Genomic DNA, 2867 nt, shown 5'->3' with positions numbered 1-2867 from the left:
CAAAATATTTATATTTCATATAAAGGCTTTTCTTTTGAATTTTCTATTCAAAGAATCCTGACAAAACACAGTTTCCACAATAATAATAAGAAATGTTAATAATAATCGGAAATGTTTCTCGAGCAGGAAATCAGCATATTAGGATGGTTTCTGAAGGATCATGTGACACTGAAGACTGGAATAATGATACTGAAAACTTAGCTTAGCATCACAGGAATAAATTACATTTTAAAATATATGAATATGATACTATACCATTTTTACTGAAATTTTGTTAATAAATGCAGCCTTGGTGAGCATGAGAGACTTCTTTCAATAAGATTTTAAAAATCTTACCGACCCAAACTTTTGAACTGTGGTAGTTTAATGTGTTTTGACTACAGAAGCACACAAAAGCATCCCTCAACACCAATCAAAATAGCAATACCCAATACCCAAATAGCACTTTTCAATGCACTCATCATGCTTTTAAGCTGCAATTTAAGGGTAAGAAAGGAAAGGCCTCAAAGAAGAAAACCCCTCAAGCATTAGAACAAGCTTTCAAAGTAATCTGGCCACTGGATACTGACTGTGCAAGAAGTTTGTTTGTCAAACTGTAAGTGCCTTTAATTGCAGTCTAGTTGTATTCAGCAACCACTGTGCTAAATGTAAGGATGGACAGAGGAGGTTCAGTTCACACATTTAGCTGGTCGTTGATGCTCCTCTTTCATATGAAGCCAATTATGATACTATTAGAGAATTTTCATTGTGAAAATGGACCCTGTTTAAACAACCTTCATCACTTTCAGCTCTAGTCATCAAAAATCTTGTCTAACTTGTCATTTCCCCCCCTGTGTTTTTATTTTTATGTTGAAGCCTCTTTTCCACTGAAAAGAGTCAAGAGCAAAATATTAACTGAAATATCTCTGAAGAATTCACAGGTAAGAAAAGATAAATTCACACTAAGCCAGCTGTCTTCCTTCACTTATTTACACTGTGTACAGGCTTCAAGGTCACAAAAAAAGTAACTTTGTCATTAATATGCAGGTCTGTGTATATGACATTTATTTGGTTTCTTACCTCCACAGTGAGATCTTTGTAGAACTTCTTGCGACTTTTTAAATCAGTCATTTTTTCCATTATCTGATGCCTGAAAGAAAGAGAATTGAGTTCAGTGGGGAAAATGTAAGCAGCAGAAACCACTGGGTGGCACTAGTGATCATCTTTTGATGGTCGCACCTGCTGTGTTCAGAATAGGAAGGTACATTCTTAAGATATTCAGATATTTTCTCAAAGTAGACTTCACAGCAAGATTAATTTTTCCGACATCTTTAAATAAAAAGTTTGAGAAAAAACATAAGAGTTCACAAACTTAAATTAGACTTCATAGTTTCTAAAAGTTTATAAAAGCACTTTTTATTTTGCCAGTTGTATCCAGCAAGGTCACGATTTCAAGAGAGTAATGTTTAAATAAAAAGCATCCCTGAGCTTGTGGAAAGTGCTGTATTAAAAAAAAAAAAAAAGAATAAACAAGAGAACCGATGAAGTGACATATGCAGACAGAATTTGCTGGCATTACATGCTTTCAGATAACACCGCAAAAGCATGTTTCAAGGGTTAAAAGACTTCTGAATCAAATATTTATAGTTCACCCTAAAATGAAAATTTGCTCACCCTCTCAGGCCATTCAAGATGTACATGAGTTTGTTTGTTTGCATTTGTCCAAATACAGTATTTGTTTCTTCATCAGAACAGATTTGGAAATATTTAGCATTACATCACTTGCTCACCAATGGATCCTCTGCAGTGAATAGGTGCCGTCAGAATAAGAGTCCAAACAGCTGATAAAAACATCACAATAATCCACAAGTAATAACCAACACAACTCCAGTTAACACCTTGTGAAGTGAAAAGCTGCATGTTTATAATAAACAAAGCCATTGATAAGACGTTTTTAACTTCAAACCACTGCTTCTAGCTAAAATATGAGTCATCTATGCATAATACTACTTTGTCCAGTGAAAAATTTGTCTTGTCTGAATCAGGAGAGAAATATGCACAGATCAAGCACCATTTACAGGCAAAAACAGTCCAAAACAGTTCCAAACAATGTTGGTAGACTTTGATGTAAGAGGACTACAGGGGATGGTCTTTTTCACTAGCTGAAGGAAGTGTTATGGATTATGGACTAGTATTTTCTCCAGAATTAGCGGTTTAAACTTAAAATGCCTAAATGATGGAGTTGTGTCTTACAAACACGCATCTTTTCACTTCACAAGATGTTAATTGATGGACTGGAGTGGTGTGGATTACTTGTGGATTATTGTGATGTTTTTATCAGCTGTTTGGACTCTCACTCTGATGGCACCCATTCACTGCAGAGGATCCATTGGTGAACAAGTGATGTAATCCTAAATTTCTCCAAATCAGTTCTGATGAAGAAACAAATACTGTATTTGGACAAATAATCCAAACATAAAAATGTCTGAATGTCTTTGCATTATATAACAAAAAATAATAAATATATATAAAACAAGGTGCATTTAAAATAAATAAATAAATAAATACAAAATAGCACAAGCACACTTTTCAAGCAAACATTTCACAAACAAAAGATTTGCTGCTGTAGGTTTCAAATTATAAAACAACACTGCTGTTAAAAATCAAAACAAAATTATGTGGACACTTCTTGGCTGTGAAATGTTAGTGGAGCATGTGCATAGTTAATGTGATAAACTAAACCTGTGGTTACTCTGCTAGGACTCCTGTGTGAACTTGAGAAGAACTTAAATTCACCTTAAAACCATCAGATTAGTAAGGAATGTTAAGTTAGTTCTAATAAAAGCTTTTGCATAATTTGTTTCCAGATGCCACTTTATCTATATTTT

This window comes from Sinocyclocheilus anshuiensis, unplaced genomic scaffold (assembly GCF_001515605.1).
Source record: "Sinocyclocheilus anshuiensis isolate Anshui unplaced genomic scaffold, SAMN03320099.WGS_v1.1 scaffold886, whole genome shotgun sequence".
Lineage (NCBI taxonomy): Eukaryota > Metazoa > Chordata > Actinopteri > Cypriniformes > Cyprinidae > Sinocyclocheilus > Sinocyclocheilus anshuiensis.
This window is presented reverse-complemented; position numbering follows the sequence as displayed.